At 45.9% G+C, this 24317-nt stretch overlaps 1 protein-coding gene and 1 long non-coding RNA gene across 3 annotated transcripts in view; both read right to left on the bottom strand.

The window, feature by feature from the left end:
• The window catches only part of XKR6 (XK related 6), a 182478-nt gene that overhangs the window by 138030 nt on the left and 20131 nt on the right, over positions 1 to 24317 (bottom strand). The gene's annotated exons all lie outside the window — the stretch shown is intronic.
• The window catches only part of LOC146440471 (uncharacterized), a 48240-nt gene that overhangs the window by 4722 nt on the left and 19201 nt on the right, over positions 1 to 24317 (bottom strand). Inside the window, exon 1 of one of the 2 annotated variants that reach the window (XR_014851159.1) lies at positions 741 to 2184. The exons of the other annotated variant lie outside the window; for it this stretch is intronic. This is a non-coding gene — a long non-coding RNA (uncharacterized LOC146440471). Of the gene's footprint in view, positions 1 to 740; positions 2185 to 24317 lie in introns of those variants that run through there. 2 annotated transcript variants of the gene reach the window in all.

Raw genomic sequence — 24317 nt, 5'->3', positions numbered from 1 at the left:
ATCACAAACGGCGTTTTCTGAGGTTCCACGAGAGGCTCTGGGTTTCATTTTAATTATGCATTTATTACATAATTCACCGAATTCAGTAATGTGCAGTGAGTCTCCCAGCCATTGAAGTGAGTAACGAGATTTATCAGCCCAGTTTGTCACACAACAAACAGGATTCAGAGCCTTATAAAGGCGGGTGATGAAAGATACATGGAGGGAGGGAAGAACCAGCAGCAGCTTTATTTCCATGTAATAATGCTAATAATATGCAAATAATTCCCCATCTTAATGAATACTTCAGATGAACGCCACGTTCCAAGCGGGGATGGCACAGGCAGAGGGAACTCAGCTGCTGGGAGTGTGCAAAGCTGTTTGGAAACACAAGTTACAGCTGTGGGTATCACTGAGCTTCCCTGCTCCCTTCAGAGGGTGTTTGGGCACTGAACAGCTCCCCAGGGAATGGTCAAAGGCTGCTAGAGCTCCTGGAGAGTTTGGACAATGTTTTCAGGGATGCACAGGGTGGGATTGTTGGGGTGTCTGTGCAGGGCCAGGAGCTGGATGAATTATCCTGATGGATCCCTCTGAACTTGGGATATTCTGTGATTCCATGATCCTCACATTCTGTCACACAGCAGAAGGGATCTAAGCTCCTCAAGCTCCTTACATCCTGTTCTTAGACAGTGACAGTCACATCAGAGACATCTCAAAAATGTGGGTAATTTCCAAAACATGCAGGGGATGCACACACACACCTGTAGGGATCTCCAGCCAGAGTCTGGAGCACAAACAGACCCATTTTATATGCCCAAACCTCTAGGGGTCTGAGACTTGCTCTCCCTAAATACTTCTGGTGATTTTTCAAAGCTGCACTTGGAAGTTTCTCCTGAATCCCTGCAATTATTAGAAGAGTCTCATTGTCCTTCAGCAAATATTTTACCTTCAGCAAATATTAATGGATATTTTTTACCATTCCCAAAGCTTTTGCAAACTTCCCCCTTTCAGCAGGAATCATCTCTCCTGGGAACTGGGCATGTGCTCAGAAGCCAGTGGTACCAGGTATTTGCCATGCTGTTCTCTCCCCCTATTATTTTATCCTCAAACATCTTCTGGGAACTCAAATATTTCAGACTTACAACCTCCTCACAAAGCCAAGCCAGCATCCCTTCCCACATTCTCACTTGAAACCCACTTTTTTCAGTCCTTCTTACACATCCCTTTCATTCAGCTTCCCACATCCACACATCCTCTGTGATTTCCAGTCTCTCTCCTCTCTCAGCAAAGTGTTAGTAGAAACAGGAATTTTGGGGTGTCTTTTCCCTCTGCAACAAAGTCCCCCAAGCCTGCTTTTCTCCAGGTTGAGCCCCCCCAGCTCTCTCACCCATTCCTCATATAACTGAAATTTCTAAGACCTGAATTTCCATGGAACCACAAGGCTTAAAATCCATTGGAACCCACAAAATTTGGGGGTGATGGATCCTCCTCTATGCTCATCCTTGGGGAAAAAGGACAGTGGGAACCTCCCCCTCCTTGGGCACAGAAGAGAGCCCTGGAAATGGCAAACAAACCTTCCACCAATTGTCTGCAATTCCCCAGAGCAGCCTGTGTGACACAAACCCTGGCTTTGTCACCAGGCTTCCTTAGGTCTGGCACTCAGCACTGCTCCTAGGATATCCCAGCTGGAAGACAAAACCACCCCCTATGGAATCTGCAGCTCCAATGCTATCATAGAATCAGACTGTGAAATCACAGACCCTTGAAATATTTTGTTTATTTTGACCTGAGACACAGAGGGAAACCTGCTGCTTTCAGTGTGAGGTGAGAGCAGCAGAGAGAGGATTTTTAGAACATCTGATCCAGCAGCAGCAGAGCACATCACTCACTGAGTGCAGAGACACTCTCTGAACTGAAAAATAAACTCAATCCTCACCTCTGCTTAAAGGATGCCCTCAGACACCAGGTGACAGTGGGCTGTGACCAGGTATTTACTGCAAAATATCAAAGCTGCTGCAGGGAAGAGGAAACCCTGAGCCAGAAAAGACACAGAGACAGTGCTGAACCCACTGAAATGCAGCGTTCCCAAAATAAAGGTTTTCACTCTGACACCAGGAACATAGAATGGTTTGGGATGGAAGGGAACTTGGAGATCATTTCCAAACCCCTGCAGAGGGAAGGGATACCACTAACAGTGCTGCTCCAAGCCCCAATCCAACCTGGACACTTCCAGGGATCCAGGGGCAGCCACAGCTTCTCTGGACTACCTGTGCCAGAGCCTCACCACCCTCACAGGGAACAATTGCTTCCCAATATCCCATCTCTCCCTGCCCTCTGGCAGTTTGAAGCCATTCCCTGTGTCCTGTCCCTCCATCCCTTGTCCCAAGTCCCTCTCCAGCTCTCCTGGAGCCCCTTTAGGCACTGGCAAGAGCTCTGAGGTCTCCCTGGATCCTTCTCTTCTCCAGGTGAACACCCCCAGCTCTCCCAGCCTGTCCCCAGAGCAGAGGTCTAGGGGACCATCTGCACCTAAAACAGGACAAATTACACTTCACTTTTCCTTTTCAATGTATTTCATGGGCAACACAAGTGTGAAGAAGACGAAATACTCTTCTGCCTCTGAAACACTCTGCTCCAGTAAAAAAACCACAGCACTGCCAAGTAGGGCACTGTGAAATTATTCAGACTCCAAGTAATATCTCAAATTTCCAATAACCCACAAAGCCCTTAATTCTTCCCCAAATCATTTCTGAGTAGATCCAAGCACACAAAAGAAAACCAGCAGGGAAGGACAGAGAGAGTGACTTTTTACATGGGTTAATTGATAGGACAAAGGGGGAGAAAGAGGAGAGGTTTAGATAGGACATCAGAAGGAATGAGGGTGAGGGTGGTGAGGCCCTGGCACAGGTTGCCCAGAGAAGCTGTGGCTGCTCCTGGATCCCTGGAAATGTCCAAGATCAGGCTGGACAGGGCTTGGAGAATCCTGGGATAGTGGAAACGTCCCTGCCCACTGCAGGGGGTTGGAAGTCTTGCAGCAGAACTCTTTCAACCTGTTCATTGATTACAGAATCCAAATAAAATAAAGGAAGATGGACAAACAAGCAACCAGAGCAGCACATATGAGATCCCAGGTGGGGAAACATCACTTAATAAGGGAATTTTGTGGGCAGCAGCACCAGAGTTGGAAACCTTTATTCCAGCCTCTACAATCAGCACTTGCAGCACTTTGTTGACACAACAGAACATGGCTCAATTTCAAGCACCGTTGAGGTTGAGTAATTTCAAACATCTTTTAATGTTTGTAGAGAGTCCAGAGGGAAGTTGGTCGAAAAGATCTCCAAGGCAGCCACGTGGAAATAAGATACAAACCCCTTCAAATCATTACAGTGCCAGGCAGGAGGCAGAACGGAGACTGAGCAGGGAAAAGGGGAGAGGTGAGGATCCACACTTGCAGCTAAACTGCTTAAAGCATTTATTTATGTCCAGTGGCTCTGTTAGAAGTTCACAGTGTGCCTTGGGGGAGCAGTGACAGACCAATTCCATCAACACAGATTGGTGCTTCAGAAGTAAAATTTCAAGTCTGATCTGTATTCCTATTTCTTCTCACGGCATGAACACTCCTTTTAGAGGGAGGTCATCCTCCTGTTCTCTTCTAGGTACCAAAATTTTGCAAGAGAAATCAGATAAGACATTAATACAGCTGGATTTAACTAGAATATTATACACCAGGGCATTGGTGCTTTTAATGAAAATCTGGGAATGATTGCTGATAAACCTGGGTTGGGAACAATGACAGGGAAAACAGGCAAACACTCATCTACAGAGCTTCCCCTAAACTCACGAGGTCAAGGAAGATCCCTCTGAAAGTCTAAATTAAATTTACAAAGTACAGAATTAGCTGCTCGTTGTTAGCATTGGAGCATTTTTCAGAGCAAGATCCAGCAGCAGCATCCCAGCAAGGAATTTCGGGATAACAGACAGTAAACACAAAACAGCACTTGGTGTTTGTGTCATTTTTTGGTCACTCATATTAAGAGGATTCAGAATAAGGAAATCTGTCCTGAGAACACCCAGAGAGACATATCTATATCTGGATGCCCTATTGGAACAGGGAAAACAGGAACACACCTCCTGCAACAGGACAGCACCTTGAGGATGGAGGATCTGTGGCTAAAAACTGCTCAAATCCTACTGGCAGCTCTGGAATCTTCCTGACCTCCTACTCCAGGCATGGACTGGATTATCCACTGCTCCAGAGGCTGGAGAGTTAAATCTGGCAGCAGGGGAAAACAACCAGGGCCAGAAATGGCCCAGAAATGGCCCAGAAATGGCCCAGAAATGGCCCAGAAACCCTGAGCCAGCCATAGAGATGATGGATGCAGAGTGCTCCATCTTCCTCTGGCTGAGCACAGAGCCTCTGCTTCTGCTTTCCTGAAGCTTTCAGGGAGTGCTCAGCAGGGACACTGCTCTTGGAAATTAAACCAAATGTGAATATTAATGAAGTGGTGCCCACATCACTCCTGTCACATCTGGAATCACGGAATCACAGAATGGTTTGGATAGGAAGGGACCTTAAAGATCAACCAATTCTAACCCCTGCCATGGGCAGGGACACTTTCCACTATCCCAGGTTGCTCCAAGCCCTGTTCAGCCTGGCTTTGGACACTTCCAGGGATCCAGAGGCAGCCACAGCTTTTCTGGGAATCCTGTGCCAGGGCCTCCCCACCCTCAAAGGGAACAATTCCTTCCAATATCCCATCTATCCCTGCCTTCTGGCAATGGGAAGCCATTCCCTGTGTCCTGTCCCTCCATCCCTTGTCCCAAGTCCCTCTCCAGCTCTCCTGGAGCCCCTTTAGGCTCTGTCAGGGTTTCTAAGCTCTCCCTGACTCCTTCTCTTCTCCAGGTGAACACCCCCAGCTCTCCCAGCCTGTCTTCACGGAGATGCTCCTTTTTTATTTTGGGAAAATGAACAGGAGCAGGACTGTCAGATTTGCTGTGGAGCTGGCGATGGGACAGCTGTGCAACTTCACCCTGAGCCACAGGACAGCTGCTGTGCAGCTCTGCCTGCTTCCAACAAATCCTGCTGCATCCACCCCTTCTGAGCATCTCCAGCAGCACCACTTTTAGAGGAAATACAAGTTAAAGCCTTCCTGTCCATTTGCTTTCTTCAGGACATGATTTAACACAGCTATCCCAAACAGCATCAGAATGGTTTCAATTCTTCCTTATGTTTTATGGGTATTCCATGGGTGAAGAATGAAAAAGACCTTTTCCCACATCCTCTCAGAGAGGAGAGAAAGCCTCAGAGGCTGCTGCACCAGCAGCTGCTGAAATTGCTCCTCCTAAGCCTGTCCTGACACCTAAAAACCTGAAACCTTTTCCTGAAGGAAGATTTTCCTCAGTGCAGCACAAGCCACTGCACTAGGCCCCAGTTAATTTGCCATTTGCTCCTACCTAGCAGAGGTAAGGAGGAAATCAGCATCTCTATGGCTCTGTCACAGATGCCCCAGGATTTTCTGGACAGACAGACTGTAAGTGCTGCCCTGCTGGGACACTGCACTCCACCTCACTGGCACATTAAGAGGATCGTGATCCCAGCATTAGCTGTGGGAACACTCCCAATAAACAGCTATTTTTCCAGCCTGAGTTCTCCAGCTTCCATCACTTCACATTTTGATGCAGATTCTTCCTGTGAGCAGACTCATCACTGCCCAGCTATCTCTGTCCATCCGGCCCAGACACCACATTTGTTCACACAAGGCTGTGGCATATGGATTTTTCCTTCAAAAAATGAGGAATGTCAGCATTTTTCTATCATTCTTCTGAAGCAGAAGTGATCTCAACTCCCCCCTCCCAAAAGCTGGAGCACATTTCACGAGAACTCCACTTTGTCAGGCCACGGAGAGGTCACAGATCAGGCTGGCAGGTGGAAAAGGAGGTTTAAATGTGTTTTTAGGGTCGCCAGAGGAGGATCCCTCAGACATTTGGGTTTTTCAGCAGCTCTCTCCTGCCTGAATGCAAAGTAGTCTCAGCTGAATTTCACTAATTCCTTCAAAGGCTCTCTTACACTCATCTGCACAGATTATGCAGTAAATACGCTTTAAGAAAGCACTCTCTAACCCCAACAAGGCTATTCAAAAAGTAAGGCTTAACCAGCTGACCTCTGATTATCTCCAGCAGTTCACCCATCTGTCTCCAATACACAAATTCCAGCCTCAAGGCAATGCTTCCTTTAGGTGTCCAAACCGGGTGTTAGTAATTACAATGCTCTTCAAAGAAATGGTGACATGAAAGGGTCCAAACTGTCCCAAAAAAAGCTCAGTAAGGGCTGTGAAAACTTAAACCCCTTTTGAATGTCACCATGTCCCAAGCACAGGACATTGAAGCAGCATTTCTGCTCTCAAGTGACAGATCAGCACCACCCCATGAGGATCTGACCCTGTGTCTCACACTGCGACAAGATCAGCCCAAATGAGATGAACTCAACTCCCTAAATGTTAATTAACTCCCACACAGTGACTTTGGGAAGAAACCTTTCTGGTAGCTCTGCCTTTTGTAGTGACAGTGTTTACAAAATTTGGAAGCTGTGAAGAAAACTGGGATTTGCTCAATGGCAGCTTTCATGAAGTGCAGCAGCCTGCAAAGTAAGTGGCATTTCAAGCTAAAAATTAATGAATTGTTTGCCTAGAGGTGGAGCAGCTTCAAGGTGCTGGCATCATGCTCCAGATCCTCCATGGCCTCCTCCTTGCTGGACATCTCTATAACCATTCCAGATGGGCTGCAGGAGATACAGAATCCATCAGGATTAACTTAAGGCTTCTCTCAAACCTCCTGGGGTATCAAAAACTTCAATTTTGCCCTTCTGCCTCTGGTTATTTTTAAGTCCCATCCACCTTTAATTTCAGCCAGGAGTTCACTCTGCTACCAATTGTGGAATCACAATTGGGGTGGAAGGGACCTTAAAAAGCATCCAGTTCCACTATCCCAGGTTGCTCCAAGCCCTGTCCAACCTGATCTTGGACACTTCCAGGGACCCAGGGGCAGCCACAGCTTCCAGACTCTCCAGATGCTGCCACCCTCAGAGAGAAATTTCAGCATCTCCAAGCCTCTAAAAGTGATGTTTGACCCTTTCCAGCCTGTAATCCAGGCTCTTTAACATCCAATATGGACATTGTAAACAGTTTTGAAGTGAATCTGAAGGGTTTCCACTGAGTGTAAATTCCAAGTTAGGTCTCTTTAGGTCCAAATCTGTCTCACAGTGCATTTGAAAGACCCAGAGAGATCCTGATCCTGGCAGGGCTTGGAGATTCTTTTGATCACAGAAGAGGAAAAAAATGCACAAATACATCTTAAAGTAAGCGGAAGATGCAACAGGAGCTTTCAAATGGATGCAGCTTTGCTAAAGATAGGAAAAAATCAGAGGAAGAGGAAACCAGGGAGCACCAGTTTGGGACACAAAACACCTGCAAGGGGCTGATTCTGCCCTTGATTAACAATCCTGCTCAGGGCTGGAGCAACAGGAGCAGCAGTGGGCAAAGCCACCCCTGTGAAGAGGTGAAGGAAGGTAGGAGATGCTTTCCAGGAGAGCTACAGGAACTCTTCACACACCCTTTATCCATGAGAGAGAAGTGCAGAGCACTTCCCATGGAAAGGAATCTCGGCTCAGGAGTGAGACAGAGCTGTGAGAGCAGAGGAAGCACCCACACCCAATTCCACTGCCTTAAAGAGCCTCAGAATAGATGAATATTTTATCAACTTTTGCCCTGAATACTTGGAGGGTTTTTCTTTTCAGGAGAAAAGGAGGATGTGAACCCACAGCAACGCACATTGGGGCACCCAGCTGGTTCAAAAAGAGATGTGGATCTGGTCTTGCACCTCCAAATTCCAATGGTGCAGCTGGACCCTGGACAGAGCAAAGCTCATGAGATGTTAACTCTCAGCCAGAGGCCACCAGCAGTGTAAGAGAGACACTGGGTGCACTTGTAATTTGGATTTATGCATCAAAATTCTATGCTCATACCCATGATGTGCCCTCCTGTAAAAAACACTGTAAAGAGTGTAGGTTTAGATGGGATATTGGGAAAAAATCCTTCCCTGTGAGGGTGGTGAGCTCTGGCACAGGTTTCCCAGAGAAGCTGTGGCTGCCCCTGCATCCCTGGAAGTGTCCAAAGCCAGGCTGGACAGGGCTTGGAGCAACCTGAGATAGTGGAAAATGTCCCTGCCATGGCAGGGGGTGGAATGAGATGATTTTTAAGGCCCTTTCCAACCCAACCCATTCTGTGATTCTGTAAAATAACAGAGCAAATTCTCTCCCTTCATCTCGAATTAAATCTAAGCATGAAGCAAAAGCGGCTGCATTTGTGTAGTGATACATGAAAGTGTCTGCAAAGCATTTTAGGATCCTTCAGGAAAAATGCTAAATATCTGTTCTATAATTCAATGAATGTTAATATATTCATCACAGATTTCAACTCTTCAATTGCACGGGAGAAAAACAAGAAAATTGGTGCTTGTTGCAATGTTATGATGCCAAGGGATGGAAGCGGTCCAGGGTGTCGGAATATTCAACCAAGTTTTGTGTGGGATGCAGGGAAATCCCCATCAGAGCACAAGCAGAGCCTGCATGCTGCAGGATGAGGAGTGAGATCACATTTAGGAACGCTGGACCTCCAAAGCCACACCCCAGATGTTGTTTTACCTTTTTGTGGTTGCCAAAATCAAACCCAAAGCTGCCTCCCTTCTCACACAGCAAGGACCATGGTCCTGCTTGCCAGGCAGAGCTGGGTGAATCATTCCCCTTGCTCATTTTTCACTTTGTGCCCTTCTAAAAAGCTGGACCTGAGGTGCCTCTATGTGCCAGCAGCTCTTGCCTGACACGACCTCGTGAGGACAGGGCTCCAGACCACAAAGCAAGAGCACTTGCCCTCTTTTTTCCAGGCACGCCATTCATTGCTACTCCAAGGTATTTTTGTTCGCTGCTTGGAGCGACTCTGAGCACATAACTGCCCTCCTTTGTTCAGGCTCTTCAACAAGAGAACCCACTGCTTTTCCAGTGTGCTCAAACATAAAGGCTCTCAGCAATACCTTGCATTTAACAGGCTCGGGCTATTTTAGCATGTGCTAAATTAGGGGAGTGTTTGTAATGCGCTCACCTGAATGATCAGTGCTCACACACCTCCTGCTTTTACACCTGGGTGGGAAAAAATAAATCCCTGCTGCCATGTGGGAATAAGCTCCTCTGTGGTCCCTGTGCGATTTTCCCAAAGCAGCTGAAAAAGTTCTGCAATTCATTTTCTCCCCCGGCAACCTGGGTGTTTCAGTGACCATTGAAGAAAGTCACTTCAGAGGGCTGGGGCTCCTCTAACAGAGCCAGGCTGGGAGAGCTGGGGGTGTTCACCTGGAGAAGAGAAGGATCCAGGGAGAGCTCAGAGGCCCTGCCAGTGCCTAAAGGGGCTCCAGGAGAGCTGGAGAGGGACTTGGGACAACGGATGGAGGGACAGGACAAGGGGGAATGGTTTTAAGCTGAATGACGGCGGCATTATATGGTATATCAGGAAGGAATTCTTCCCTGTGTGGATGGTGAGGCTCTGGCACAGGCTGTCCAGAGATGCTGTGGCTGCCCCTGGATCCCAGGAAGCATCCAAGGACAGGCTGGATGAGGCTTGGAGCAACCTGGGATAGAGGAAGTGGAACAAACTGGCCTCGGAGGCAAACTCCAGCTCAGATCCACGGAGCCACAGAAACTAAAATATTGAAATAAAATATGGGTGCACAGTGGTGAACCCCTGAGCTGGGAGGTCCCAGGATGGCACAGCACTGCGTGCTGAGCTGACAGGGGCTTGGAACAACCTGGTTTAGTGGAAGGTGTCCCTGCCCATGGCAGGAGGTTGGAATGAGATGATCTTTAAGGTCCCTTCCGACCCAAACTATTCTGTGATTCCAAGAAATACAACAGGGTTGAAACACTTTTAACACCTGGTTACTTTTTGATGTTATTCTCAGAAAAATGTTTGCAAAATGGCTATTCAGGATCTCATCTTTATTATCTCAATGCCATCAAATCCACACAGATTTTGCCTCGTAGTAAATGCAGAGTATAATATTTAGGCATTTTAGAATTTCAAGGCTGAAAAAACCATTTCAATCTTAAGAGCCTCGAGAAGCAATAAATCATAACAGCTCAGACAGGAGTTGTTTTTGACTCTGTATTACTGAGGTAAATTACTTGTAGCATTACAGAAGAGTAATTCTGTGTGTGAGAAACGAGCAGCAGCACTTTGGTGATAAGGTTAGAGAGATATTTGTGCTAACGAGGAAATTTAAGCTCCATTTCAACGCAGACTCACTGCAGCTGTAACTCCAGAGCCAGTCAGCAGTGTCTCCTGCCTTTCTCCAGGGACCAACTCAGTATCACTCTCACATCCTTCTCTGGAGTGATGAAAGCACATTATAGGCTGATAAAAGGCAATCCCTGGTATTTCTTACAGGTCTCCAAAGATCAGCAATTTATTAAAAAGCGCTTTTCAGGAACTCGGCAAAAAACAAAACGTTCTTCATCAACACCTCATTCCCAATCCATCTGCCCTTAAATAAATTCCTAGCGGTGGCAATACAAAGTCACTCTTCCCTAATTGCTGCTGTTCCACATTTGCAAATTCCAAGCGGTGATGCCTCTCTGCTTGTCAGCAGAGATTTATCAACCCTGCTCTGTGTCCAAAGGTCACACGAGTAAATCCAAGTGTGCTCCAAGCACAGATCCCTCTCTCTCTCCCTGAGCTGTCCCATCCCCAGCAGTGCACAAACCCAGGGTGACACAACACACAACAACAGCTTAAATAATTGAAAGCAAAACTATAATTATCAAATGAAAGAACAAAGCAGCTCTGAGACACAACGAGCTTTGCTTTGCTTTGTCCTCCCATGACTTACTCGCAACAGGTCTCGCTGTGAATTAACAGCAGTGAAGGGATGCTCGGGGGGTTGGTTAAAGGCTACTGCATCCAGCTGTTCATCTGTCATCAAAACACAAAGAAACCACCCGAAAATTGAAGGTCTGATTCTCACTTCCCACTTAAAACCACCCTGGCAGTGTAAATACGAGAATAAATTATACTCCTCCAACAGCAGCGTAAATGAGCTGTAGTGGAAAGGCTGATCCAGCTGAAGATTTCAAGTTAAAAACTACAGGAAACACAAGTACAGATGTTTTTTAGTCTCATGCCTTGTGCAAATGCTGCTTTCAGTGCTCAGCTCTCCTCTGAACAGCACCTGGGAACTGCAGTGTCACGTCAGACACTAAAACCAGGCACGGAAATGCCCAATAAATGAACCATCCAAAAATTTCTTTCACTGTGTCTGCACCTTGGCTGGTATCAAAATCTCTCTCCCAGCCCACCTGCTGCCACGGAGCTCTTTGATTCATCCCACAGCTGAGCAAAGCTTAAGCCAAGCCCCTGTGTGTGAAATCAGGGGAAATCAGTTAAATCAGCCAAGTCAAGTGGAATAACCAGGCGAGGAACTGCTCCTTACAGGAATATCCTTATCCATCGTGGGTCACACCACTTGAATGTTTTTCCCTTGGCTTCCCAAGGCACTCTCCACATAGAGTGAGACCTTCAGCTGTCTGCACTGCCAGGGTCACCACCCAAAAATTCACCCCTGGTAGCTCAGTGTCACCCCTAGTAGCCCCACAAGGAGGGACTGCCAGGGATGAAGGAGACTGGGGCAGGAAAAGTCCTGGTGTCTTTCCAAAGGTGTTTGTTCCAGGACCTGGCTGACCCTGACTTCAGTGTTAGTATCATTTTTCCATGCTGTCACTTTTTTAAACAAATAAGATTAAAATTTTAAGAGGTACCTGTGTGGCTCAAACACAACCTGCCCTGATGGGGGGCAAGGTCAAGTCACCCTGTGATTTTTTGACTCTGGGATGTTTGAGTCACAGAATCATAAAATCATGGAATCACAGAACCACAGAGTCAGGCTGGAAAAGACCTCTAAGATCACCATGTCCAACCACTAGCCCAGCATAACCACCATGTTCACCACTGAACCATGCCACATCCACATTTTTTTGAACACTTTTAGGGATGATGATGTGGGCATCCTACTCTGAAAATCACAGTTATCCAGCCTTACAGTCCATAAAACCTTATTCTCCTTTTCCCTCTAAAATTCTGAGGGATTTTGCTTCACTACTGAGACTCCAGACTATATCACCTGAGTCTGTTACAGTGCACTGAAAGCAGAAAAAAACATCAAAATACACATCCCAGGCTGATACTACCAAACTGGATTGGGTGAGGTCAGAATATTTTGGTAGAGAATGATTTCAGCAGCTCGTTTTTCTAAATTACACCGCGCTGCTGAAAGCCAGTGGCGCTCAGTGTTTCTCTCAAAGGCTAATTCAATTTTACTCTGTCTCAGAAAAAGAAAACAGCACATTAATCCCAAATCCTGTAAACACAGAGTTGTAAACACTCCCCAGCACCCTCCCCACCCATGCTGAGGAGGGCTGGCCTGTTTTCCAAGCCTGTGTGAAAGCAGATGGCAGCCACCTAATTCGGATTCGGTGCAATCTGTTGCTGGTGGGGAAAAAAAAAATTACTTGACTGCCTTTCCTTTACAAATGTAAAACCTGGGAAGTTCAACCCACTCCGTAGTTTTGTGAGATGTTTGGTAACAGTTTTGCCAACAGAGCTAGCTCTGCTCAGGGAGAACACATGCTTCTTGTTCTCAGCCTGAACTCTGCAGTGAAAAATCCCCTCGGATCACTCTGGGAAAGGGGCTTAGTCCACAGGCTTAGTTCTCATTCTGGCTTTGCACCCTGCATGTGCACCACTCATGACAACATCATGACACACTGGGACACCTTATCTGCCTCATTTTTTATCATAGCAATGAAGATCTTATTGAAAATACAGATATATTACAGCATATAGAAATTATTTTTGTCTCCAAACACCCCACACAGTCAGCCTGCTGGTGAATCCCCTCTGGTTCAGAGAAATTCTTCTTGTGAGGCACAAAACTGGATGGGGGATTTAATGTATGACCAGCAAAGGGGGTCAGGACACTTCCCTCTTGTGGTTTGGTTAAAGAGCCTGAGATGCTGCTGGCTTCCCCTGTCCAGGGAAGGGAACGGAGCTGGGGAAGAGTCTGGAGCACGAGGAGAGTCTGAGGGAGCTGGGAAAGGAGCTCAGCCTGGAGAAAAGGAGGCTCAGGGGGAACCTTCTGGCTCTGCACAACTCCCTGACAGGAGGGGACAGCCAGGGGGGTTCAGGCTCTGCTCCCAGGGAACAGGATGAGAGGGAACAGCCTCAAGTTGCATCAGGAGAGGTTTAGATTGGATATTAGGAATAATTTCTTCACTGAAAAGGGCTCTCCAGCCCTGTAACATCCCATCCTAGACATGGGAATTCTGCGCGAGGCACTTTTCAAAGCTATGTCACAGTAAATCATAGAATAGAATCACAGAATGGTTTGGGTGGGAAGAGACCTTAAAGCTCCTCTTGTTCCAACCCTCTGCTGTGGGCAGGGACACCTTCCACCATCCCAGGCTGCTGCTATTCACTGCTCTTCCCACTCACAAATACAATCATTTTAACCTACAAGACAATCAGGTTGGTAAGACATGATTTACCCATGGTAAATCTGTGTTCCAAACCCTTTCCTTCCCTGCACTTGTCTATAAATTTTTTCCAGGAGGATTCACTCCATGATCTCCCCAGGGGCCAAAATGGAGCTGACTGCCCTGTAGTTCCTTGGATTGTCCTGTGTAATCCTAGCAAGATGGGGACAATACTTTTCCCATCATCTCCGTGGGTTTTCAGAGTGGCCTTGACACCAGCCACCTCTCAGCACCTGCTGGGACATATCAGGTCTCATGGATTTGCAGGTAATCACTGACTCAACCCTTATCCCCACTCATGTTCCTCTGTGTCTCAAATGCCTTTGCTCACAGCAGAGACCAAAGCACAAGAGTAGAGGATCATGGAATCATTCAGGCTGGAGAAGTCCTCTAAGATCATCAAGTCCAACCATCCCCCAGCACTGCCAAGGCCACCACTAATCCATGTCCCCAAGTGCCACATCCACACAACTTCTAAAAACATCCTGCTCTTCTTGACATCCCCTTGCAATAATCAACTGTAGGTGAGTTCTGGCTTTCCTAACACAAACCCAACACGCCTGGATGATGTTTTAACCTCCACCCTTGTAGCCAGACTCTGCTTCTACCTCCTGCATATTGCTTTTTTTGCACATTGAACGGAAAATGAACCCACTGCTTTGTTCTGCCTCTAGCAGAGGTCATAACATGATGCCTCCAAGTGAAAAACCTCTTTGACCTCGCTCAAAACTCGGGGCTTTGATAGCTCTTCTCTCCAAGCATGGAAAACTGGATAATGCTGCCAGTGATTAGTTAAACCCCTTCACAGCAGCCTGTAAATAACCCTGGCTTGACACAAATGCCAGTGGTCACAAAGCTTCAAAGTCCTTCTTCAAAACTGGCCGATTTTATTTGACTGGGTTTCTCCGCGCAGGAATGAACTCGAGAGGTTGATTCTATGTGATACAATCAGGATGTTTTAGTTCCTGGAGATAAGTTGACACTTCTCCTCCTACCCACAGCTATAGACTTGAGAAGCGTGACACAGATTTCCTACAAACTTACAAATGTTTGCTTCGCTGTTTCAGCAGCCTCAAAGTGCCTTAACCGCATTTTTTTTAAAAAAATAAAAATCACTAAATGCTGAAGTTACAACGTTCCTGTCACCCCTGATGTTTACAAACATTAAATGAAGCTTTCAATGAGCACGTTCATGCTGTCACCAGCGCAGAGCTGCCTTGCTTTGGTTTTTGTCTCCTGAGGAGAAATGCAGCTGTGAATCCCCAAAGCCAAGAGGAACAGCAGAACCTGGACAGCAGCTGGTGAGTTGGGTTGAGCTGGGAACTTTACTGGAATACTGGAAAATGTATCAACACACGAGACCAGAAAGCTCTACTGGTTGTTCTTTCTCTTCACAGAACTATTTACTTAAATTCCTCCAAATTTCTTCCCTGATCTCACTCCAAATGATGCTTTTCAATACTTTGGCCTAAAACCTCCTCCTGTTATTGCCACCTTCACCTAAGTGACATTGGGGATGAGGTGATATGGGAACTTTTCCATCTGATTGATGCTTTTCCTTGGGGCACTAATCCATGTCAGATAAACAAATTGAAAGAGAGTAGGTTTAAATTAGGTATTTTAGGAAGATCTCTCTCAGATCCCTCTGTCTCTTAGCAGTGTAACTTCACAAAATCCATCTCTCCAGAACTACTCCTGCTCACTTTAAAGGTTATAGATGTGGTTTCTCAAGATTTATTTTCATGAAATGAGACTTTTATCTTCCTTGTAATAAATCATCTGACCTCCTAGTATACTTCAACTGTGATATTAATTGTACAAACCCACATGTACCCAGGCAGAAATGCTAAACAGGGAATGCTCAAGAACTGGAGAATTGTATGAGGGATACAGAAGGATTCTCAGTAAGGGCAATCCAGCATCTTGCTTAGAACAGAAGACAGGCACATGCAACCACCTTTCACTAATCATGGGAAAAAAACTTTGGGAAAGATGAATAAATCCAAGGGATAATTAAGAAGGGACTGTTTTTGAGAAGTGGAGCAAGATGTCAACACTTCATTTTAACACCTCCTCCAACAAAGCCTTCCACTTTCAGCCTCTTCCATGCTGTGTAGATCAGTTCTCAAATCTTTTAAAGCAAAGTAGAGCTCTCCAGTCTTACACTACTTCCAGTATATTGATCCCAAGCATGGAAAAACCAGCAGCCATAATTATTATGGGTTTTGGAGTCAGCTGCTTTGTTGTAGCTTGGACAGAAATTACACATCAGTGAGAAGTAGGTGAGATATTCTTGTACCTACTTGGCCTAAATAGTAACAAGTCTGTGTGTCTACAGCAAAATGAGGAAGGCCACAGTTGTCTAATAAGAATGCAATTCACTGCCTCAGAATGAAGTTTCGGCCAGATCTTAATGCTGTGAAAATTACATTTGTTTCAGCAATCAAATCTCTCTCTCATTACTTCACTGCTATCAGGCTTCAGATATAATTGACATGATCAGTTTCAACAGGAAAGTCTGGATTTCAGAACAGCCAATCTTGTCGTCTTTTCCTGTAGTACTTTAGTATCATCCATTTATACGATCAGATTTTTTCCATATAAATACTCCTTTCTAGGAAAATACATTCAAAATACTTCCAATGGCCAGGTAATTAAGATTATAAATAGACTAAAGACACAAGAAGAGTTTCTAAAGGGACAAAACCTTTTCCTTTTTCATTGAAGATGACCAGGCTTCCTAATTATTTCTCTCTGTGTAAGAGCTTGTCCCCACCATGGTGACACAGAGCATTATGTGCCCCTCTGAATGCTCTCATTCACACCTGGCTGTCCCCACCTGCCCCCAGTCCTCTCCTCTGGAGCACAGGTCAGGGATGTGACAGCCCAGGCTGTGACCTGTCCTGCTGAATTCTGCCCTCCACAAGCCCTTCTTGGTGATAAAACTGATTTAGAGATTAACTTCTCCCAGCGGTGAGAACAAGGCTGCCTGGTGTAAAGCTCTGTCCTGCTACCAAACTGTTCTGACCTAAATCATCCTCTGCAGCAACTGAGGAAGGTAAAACTCTCCACACAATCGTGGAACAGGTTGGGTTGGAAAAGAATTTTAAAGCTCACCTAATCCAACCTCCCTGCCATGGGCAGGGACATAAATTTGCTCAGGGCTCCATTCAATCTGACCTTGAATTTTTCCAGGGATGGGGAATCCATGGTGCTGGTGTTTCACCACATTTATCATCAAAAATACCTTCCTTTTACCTACTCTCCTTCTGTCCATAAGTCTTCTGACTCCCAGGTTGTCTCAGCACAAACTCCTCTTCCCTGGGATTCTCTCACTCTTCCAGGAGTTCTCCCACTCCTCCAGGAGTTCTCCCTCCCTCTGTGCTTGCAGACCTCCTCCTGCACTGCTCAAAACCTGGCTGCCTGAAAAGACAGCCAAAAAAAAAAAAAACCTCCTAAAACAAAAGAACCTAAAGCTTAGACGCCCGGAATTTCCTCTTAACACCTCTTCAAGCATTCACTGTTCATTGAGCCTTTCATTTCCTTCTCAAATAACCTCCCACTGAGTTAAACCAACACAATCGAACAAAATCTCCGTAACCAGGCCAACACACGGAGCTCCATAGATCGTGGGAACACGTGGAGATCTCTCACACCCCCTCCTGTAGTGCAGGAGGAAAACCTGAGCCCTGCGCTCAGATTGTGGCATGGCTTCTCCCAAAGATTTGCTTGGAAAAGAGGAATGACCTCGGAGATGGACAAAAATACGAGCAGAGGGGTGATGAAACTCTGTGGAAAATAATCACAAAATCATTTAGATTGGAAAACTCTGAGATCACAGAATCCAAGCTGTGACTGATCCCCACCTTGTCACCTGGAATGATTGGTGTGTCCTGGTTAACTCACTGGTGGATTCTCACAAACATGTAGGAGCTTTTATTTCAAGGGACCTGTAGTAGGTTTTTCTCTCCCCTCTATTTTCAGGGACTCTGCAACCATTCATTATCTGAATAATCTGCACTGAAAACTCTGGTTGAAATGGGTTGAATTCAGAAGTTACCACAGGGACAGGTTCTGTGTCTCCTGCACACATACAAAACACCACAATAAGTATCCAATAATTTCACAGAAACACAGAATCCTTAAATTGGAAGGAACCTAAAAGCTCATCTTATTCCAACCCATGCCATGGGTTCCACTATCCCAGGTTGCTCCAAGCCCTGCCCAACCTGGCCTTGGACACTTCCAGGTATCCAGGGGCAGCCACAGCTTCTCTGGGCAGCCTGTGCCAGTGCTTCCCCACCCCCAAAGAGAAGAATTTCTTCCTAATATTCAATCTAAATCTAAAATTCAAAAGAGCCTAATTATCCAGTGCTTTATGCGATGCTTTTTCATGATTCAGATGCTCTGATTTCGTAATTCACGATATCAAGAAAAGAAGCTAAAGATCACTAAGGAAAACACTAATCATGTTTTCTCCAAAGTTTTTTAAGGAGTAGCATAAATACAACCACTGTTTCTTCTTAACCACCCCGCTGCGCAGAATTTGAAGAAAACCCATTAAAACTGGCACTTCCATTTTGAGCATCTTTTTATTTCTCTTGACCACAACACCCTCCTCTTCTGGCCTCTCTCCCACAGCACAGACACTTTCAGGACTTTCCCATTCCACCTCCCTCTCTGCCCTAAATTTTGGGCTCGGCTCTGTCACGTATCCTTCCCCACGCTCCAACTTGTGATTCCTTCACTGTTTACCTCCTCAGGAACATGATACCTTCCAAGGGCTTATTTTGAGCAACTCAGAAGCTGTTCAGATCCACACAGAACAGCAGATCAACTCTCTGCCACCCCCTGCTTCAGCTTCTCCACCAAACTGGGACATCCTTGGGATCTGTGAAGGGAGCACTGAAGATCCCACCTCCCCCTCCTGGCCTCCATCCTCCTCCTGCACTTCTGGCTTTCTTTAAAGCTCACACTTGCCAAAAAGGACACCTCTACCATGAGAGAAGAGTCTTCTTTCCTCTCCTGGAGTCTTCAGGGTGGCAAAAGCAAAACAGGAAAAATTTTCTTTCTAGTGGAAATTCCCCGACTTTACACGCAGAGCAGAAAAACACAGAAGTTGGAAAAAACTGGTTGTGCCTGAGGAAGAGATACTCCCTCTGTGGGAAGGGATGTGCTGTGAGCCTGCTGCCTTCCCACAGGGATGTTCAGGGATGCAGCACTGTCCTAAGTGATCAGAGACACCCTGAGTCACCCTGTGTCAATCAACACCACCCCTTCAAACACAGCCACCAGACTGTTTTCTCTCAAAGCATCAAAACCACATGGAAAATCAGGTAGCATGGAATTAAACATGGGATTATGGGAAGGGTTTGGATTGGAAAGGACCTTCATAGATCCTCCCATTCCAGCCCCTGCCATGGGCAGGGACATTTCCACTATCCCAGGGTGCTCCAAGCCCTGTCCAGCCTGGCCTTGGACACTTCCAGGGATCCAGGGGCAGCCACAGCTTCTCTGGGCACCCTGTGCCAGAGCCTCACCACCCTCACAGGGAAGAATTTCTCCCTAATATCCATTCTAAACCTTTTCCATTCACTTTGAAACCATTCCTGCTTATCCTGTCTCTTCCTTCTCTTACAGTCTCTTTCTTGTGGGGTCCCTTCAGGTTCTGGAAAGTTGCAATTAGGTCACCCCAGAGCTTTCCTTTCTCCAGAATGAACAATTCCAATCCTCTCATCCCTTCCTCGTGGGAGAGGTGCTCCATCCCCTTCAGGATTTAGCTCTATATACAACTCCACTGCAGCTTTCCTGCTTTCCTCCCACCCCACATATCCACTGTTGATTATAAATTAAAAAACACTAAATCCAAGACAAACCAGCGATGACAAGGGCCCAGCTCTGCTGGAACAACACACTCCTGTTCTGGCTGCAAGGTCAGCACATCTACAGGCTCTGGCCTCTGCCAAGACAACACATGGATATCACAGCGACCCTGACACAGGCTGACAGAGACGTTTTCCTTAGATCCTCTGCCAGGTCTCCTGTGTGCCAAAACATTCAACCACCTCCATCCCCAACCCTGAGCAAACGGCCCCCATCTCTGCCTTACCCTAATCCGTGGATGAGGTCAATCTGCAGGACAGAAAGTGGCACCTCAGGTGACACCAACCAGCGCAAGGTGCTTTTTATTTCAATTTTCCCGTGCTCTGGAGTAGTACCTGATGGCTGCTGAGCCAAACCTGCAGAGCCTGGCATTAGGAGCTGTGTTTGTGCTTCTTCAGAAAGCCAGCAGTTAATGGCATTCAGGCTGCCTCCAGAATCATGAAAATATCTTTATTAAGCATGTCAGGAAACGCAGCAAAATGCTGTGTCAAACAATTGGCCGTAGCAATGCTACTCAGCTCTGCAAAGTGAGTCTGGATCACATCTGATGTGCTACATAAAATATATGTCAGCATTTTCCTGGCAATAACAATAGAGCACTTGCTGAAAAACCTTAACACGCTGCAAATAAAATATTTGGAGCTGTGGTCACTGCAGAGCTTAACACACTCAGCTGGAGACTCACGTCTCAATCGCCTTAGAGGAGCGCTGAATAAGCCCAACTTTTTTTGGTATCTTTAGACACAGTGTTGAGTCTAAGGGCTTCTTATATATTTCAGGTATAAAAGACATTTTTATTTAGCTCTGTCTGTGCTTTCCTGCATATAGGCATATGACCCGAGGGGGGAAAAAAGGAGATGAAAGCAAGAAAGTAAGGCCAGTGTAAGGAAGGAGGCACAGGCAACAAAGTTTTTTTATGAGGCTTGAAAACTCCTGTGATTAGTCTGGGAAGAAATCAGAAATATTAAAAAAGAGGTAGAATAATAAAATATGCTGAGTTGGAAGGGACCTGCCAGGATCATGGAGTCCAACTCCTGGCCCTTCAGACACCCCAGCAATCCCACCCTGAGCCTGAGAGTGTTGTCCAAACACTTTTTGTGACCATTCCCTGGGGAGCCTGTTCAGTGTCCCACCACTCTCTGGAGGAAGAATCTTTTCCTTATATCCAACCTAAACGTCCCTGGGATGATCATAAAATCGAGGAAATTAAAACAAAACCAGAAACAAACAAAAAAATCCAAACAAACCAAAGAAAAGCCCAAAATCAAACAAACAGGCAAAGAAAATCTGACTTTTAAAGAGGTTTTAGTATTGCCTGGGGTCTTAAAAGAGTACCAGGAGCCAGGAAGGTACCCTCAGAGATCATTAAACATGTGATTTCTGCCTGGAACTCTGCCCATTTTGTGATTTTGTGATTATGAGTAAAAATCCATCCCGCACAACAAAAATACAAGAACAAAGAAGAAAAGGCCCACACAGGCACTGATTGAACTGGTTCAGATTAAATTCTTATAATTTAATCTGAATTTCTTGTAAGTGAGGGAACTCCAAGACTTTCCAGCTTCTCAGAATATCCCAGGATCATCACATACTCAGGGCTAGGCTGGAGCAGATAGAAAAGGAAGAGCTGGGATATCCCAGCCCTGGGATGCTCTGAGAGGACAGGGCTGGTGGCTTTGCTGTGTTTCAGGGACCTTTGAAGAGACTGACACCAGCAGAAACAAAGCACTTGCCTTTCTGTGAGTGCAGTCATCCCAGGAGAGCACTTCTGAAAGGTTTAGGAAGCCTTTTGATTAGAAGGGAAATTGGAAATCCTAGCTACAGATCCTAGCACATAATAGGCCAAAACCTGCTGTCACCAAAACTACTCATTTCTTTTTTTTTTTTTTCCCCCACAGCTCTACCAGAAAACGAGTTACACAGAAAACAAGATTAAGGGGAAAGAAGAACAGAGAGGGATGTTAGTGTGGTCTCCCCTTCACCTCCACGGATGATCCCTGCTTCAGGTAATTCCAGCTCTGTCCAAAACTACCACAGAGAAACCCCTGTGCTCACCTATTTTTTCTGTGTTTTCTCTCTAAAGATGGCATGGCTGGGTGTTGATTTTGATGCACCTCAACACCTAACAAGGCTCCTGATCTTACAAGGAGTGCCAAGGTGCCTTTCCCACCCTTTCCAGCCCTTATTCTTCCTCGAAAATCTGCAGCAGACAAGGATTTAGCCCAAAGCCCAGCAGTTTAAATTATTCATTGTCCACTGAAGGATGGCACCCACACGTTTGCTGGTGGAGGGGTTAAACATCACCAACATTCCTTTGCTATTGCTATAAAAAAAGAAAAAAATCCCTAATAATTAGAAACTGGGCTAGTCTTGAGCCAGAATTAAGTGGCTGATCTTTCTCCCTAGGTCCTGTCTGCAGGGATTTGCAGCAGGGGACACAGGACCCACCCCACAAGGATGTTGGGGCATCCCTGTGCAAAGGAGAGAGTGGATTCCAAACCTGGCTGTGACATCCTGGGACCTGAGAGACCAGGTGAGGACAGCAGTGGATTCCAGAGGCAGAGGAAAAAGGCTTGAGGAGGTAAAGCTTTACAGGAGCAGGAGGGTGGGGTTATCTGGCAGGCCTGCTGCGAAGGCAAATTTACTTTTCTTAGATTATTTAGGGTCTCCCCTAAATCTTCCTTGGCCCTGCCTTGTCTAACGCTGGCCCTGCCAGAGACACTAATTCTCCCTGCCCCATCTGTTTGGATTTGCTTACTTCCTAATTTATCCAACGCCTAGCTCCATGGTGGCTAAGCATTTTAATCACAGTGATTAACACACTGAGCAAGAACAAAACAAAAATGGTTAATCAAAGGCTATTAGCAGTGTTTGAATGTCTAGACGCCGTTTTACACGTGAATGCTGGTTAACGATCATCTCCCCAGAACGTTCCCTGATTTATTCCTTCCCTTGCCAGCTCCACAGTTTGCCACCACCACGGCAGAGATTTTGACCCATTTGGCACCAGGAGAACACAACACTCTCCTGCAGGAAACACTCAGGCTTTTCAGGCTGCCTGAAGGGCTTCACGCCACCAGCAATCTCCAGCAAGAGGAAATCCTCAGCTCCATCCCTCATCCAGTGGCATGGAGATGAAACCTAGGATGCTCTGAACTCCATGTGCCTCCAAAATAAAGAGGATCCTTCCCAAATCGAGGAGGAAATGCCAAGAAATGTCATTATTAAATGCAGAATGTGTTAACCAGTGTTTGTCACACTCAGGTATTATTTATGCACAAACACATGAAATTGGGAATTAATATAAGGCTGGAGTTGCTCCTACAACCCTGGGTGTTGCAAAATTGCTCCCAAAAAACAGAACCCAGTGCCCAGCTGGGAATGAGAACTCCCTTGGGTGAAGGAATGTCTGTCCACAAAAAGGCTCAAGGATTGCTCACAGGGATGCACAAGGAAGGGAAGGAATGCCCTAATATCTGGACAAAGCACTAATTCAGGAAGCCCAAACCTCTAAGAATGAGTTACCTGGGCAGGGAAAGTGTCTTATCTGTGTTTGTAAAGCCCTGTGTAAATTAACAGCCTTGCACAAACAGGATTTAAAACAAAAATACAAGTGCAGCAACAGGGTTTATGGCTTTAAATACATCTCCAGTGGTTTAGGCAGTGAGCACAGAGCTGAATGGTTTATTTACGAGTCACAGCAGCTTCAAATAAAGCAGAACTGTAGGTTTGTTGGGTTTTTTTATGGTTGACACAAATAAAAGCAGCCAAAAAAGTTTGGTGACTTTCAGTTCCGCTGTTTTCAACTGGTCCTTCTGTCACTGAGCTTTTTCTGAGGCACCTTTGGCCAAGTAAGTTTTATTTTATTTATAAAATAAGGCCCCACAGCTGCAGTACTGGGCTCTGGGCAGATCCTGGGTTCAAAAGGCTCCAGTAAAAGCTGAGTGCTGGGTGAATTACAGAACCATTACGGTTGGAAAAGATCTGTAAGATCACTGATTCCAACAGTTAACCATGACAGCCATGATAACCAGTGAAGTCAGAAAATGTTACAATCCCATGCCTGCAAACACACATTCATCTCCCTTGGGATAACAAAGGTTTATCTGGTGATAAACTGGAAGGAAATTAAATGAGCAGCACAAGGAACTACCCTTACTCTACTCAAGTTTTTATCTCCCTTTTTCAACCAGTCACCAATTCAGGTGTATTATCATTTTAGCTCAGTCCTTCCTTCCCTAGAATGTATGTTTACAGCAGAATAGCAGTTTTCGGGGGCTTATCTCTGATGAAATCCTGTGGAGACACCTATCCAAAGTCTCAGTGCTGTGTAAAAGAGAACAGACACCCCAAGATGGACCTCAATTAGCTCAGTCAAACCACGTCTCCAGTCACTTAACTCCCTTAAAACAGCATTACCAGCCACAGGAAGCAATAACCACGCTCAATCTGCACATTAGAGATTTAAAAAGCCTGGCTGGTAGATCCTTCCATTGACCATCCCAGCTTTCCACCAGCTCTACTCCACTGTTGACTGTTTATTTATAATTTACTATCCAGGTGTCTCTGGGACAACTTAATACACTGTGATAGTCTCTCATCTCTTCCCTGCTAATGAAAGCAATAAATAACTACAGTAAGCATTCCAATCAATATACTCTCTGCTCACATCCCACAGAACACGAGGTCTGTGGCCTGCAATCCTGCTGGAGATGAAAAGTCTCCCAGGGATCTGCTCAGTGCTCAGGCAGAGCAGGTGGATTAGCAGCACAAGGTTGGGGTCTGTGTGCTCCAAAGGGCTGGGAAGGCATCTGCAGCTCATGGTTTCACA

This window comes from Lichenostomus cassidix, chromosome 3 (genome assembly GCF_008360975.1).
Source record: "Lichenostomus cassidix isolate B80296 chromosome 3, HeHo_3.0, whole genome shotgun sequence".
Classification (NCBI taxonomy): domain Eukaryota; kingdom Metazoa; phylum Chordata; class Aves; order Passeriformes; family Meliphagidae; genus Lichenostomus; species Lichenostomus cassidix.
This window is presented reverse-complemented; position numbering and strand designations above follow the sequence as displayed.